The sequence below is a fragment of the Meleagris gallopavo genome, chromosome 7 (assembly GCF_000146605.3).
Source record: "Meleagris gallopavo isolate NT-WF06-2002-E0010 breed Aviagen turkey brand Nicholas breeding stock chromosome 7, Turkey_5.1, whole genome shotgun sequence".
Lineage (NCBI taxonomy): Eukaryota > Metazoa > Chordata > Aves > Galliformes > Phasianidae > Meleagris > Meleagris gallopavo.
In genome coordinates this window covers 24239319-24240668 of record NC_015017.2, presented here as the reverse complement: position 1 = coordinate 24240668, position 1350 = coordinate 24239319, and positions in this window count along the sequence as shown.

Sequence of the window (1350 nt, the reverse complement as noted above, 5' to 3'; positions counted from 1 at the left end):
TGAGTACAGGGGGTCTCTCAGAACGCAGCTCACCAAGCACACACGGGGGGCACGCACAGCCCTGCCTACAGGACGGTGCCCCCACACCCCACCCACACCAACAAGCCCCGCGGAGCACAAGGCTCCCGCCAACGCCTGAGCTACAGGCTGGCCCGCCCGGCAGCAGCAGAACATCACCAAGCTCTCGTCTTTGGGAACCCAGGGAGCAACCTCGACCCACCGAGCGGGGAGGTCACCCCACACACAAAAGCAGCACCTCAACCTGCACCCTCTGACGGGACAGGGAGGGGTCATTCCCACCAGCTGGATGGCTAGAGCAGCTGGCTGCAGCCTCCCCACACCTGATTACAGGGAGGGCGGGCCACTCGGGGGACTGAGGGCTCTTCAGCTTGGGACACACACCCCGAGTACGGGGCTGTCACGTCGCCAGCAGAACAGGCGCCCACGCAAGGAGAGGCTCAAGCCCTGGCTACAGGGCGGCCACGGCCACACAACCACCACGTGGCTCGGATCTACACTAAATAATACGGAGGAAGACAGGACACTCGCTGCGCTCGCGGGACTGAGAGGGAACACCCCTTTTGCGGCGTGCACCACAGTCCTCCATTCCCCCCAGGGAAGTCGAAGCTAAGCTGCAGCCATCTTTGTGAGGGCCTAAAGGGAAAGCTCAGTCGTTCAATCACTCCCCAAACACAAGCAAGGAAAGGAAGGGGATCGCACGCACACAGATGCAACTTTCCAGAAGGGAAGGACAACGCAGCGCAGCCAAACCCTGGGAATAAACCCACAACCGCGGGCAACAGACAAGAGCCTGTGACCTGTCCCTAGCCTGCACGGAGGCCACAGACCTCAACGTGCACAGGGGCTTCCCAGCTAAAGCCAAAGGCCAGATGCCGTGACGCGCACCCCGAGTACGGGGCCGTCGCATTGACAGGCCACCACCAGGCAACGGTGCCGAGGGGCCGGAGGGGCAGGAAAACGGCACTACCCTGCTTACAGGATGGCCTCGGGGTCCGGCGAGCTCCATTTCCCACTCAGGTGCGGAGAGGTGGCTCTCGCCCTCCGTTACAGGGGGCCACGCTCCCCAGGCAGCCAAAGGAGCACCAAGGCAAAAGGCCAACTACAGCAACAGCAAAGACCCGAGCCCTGCTTACAGGGAGGTCGCCCAGCACAAAGCACAAAGGCAACGCTCAAACTCAAATGTGACTGCGGCCCCGCTAACGGGACAGCTGCTTTGCCCAGAGTGCCTCTCTCCTTCCCCCCCGCGTCCGCACGCTTCCGCATCCTCTTCTTGCTTGCTCCTGCCTTCCGCGTCGCCACGCCGCTTCTTCTTCTTTCTTCTGCAGCAGC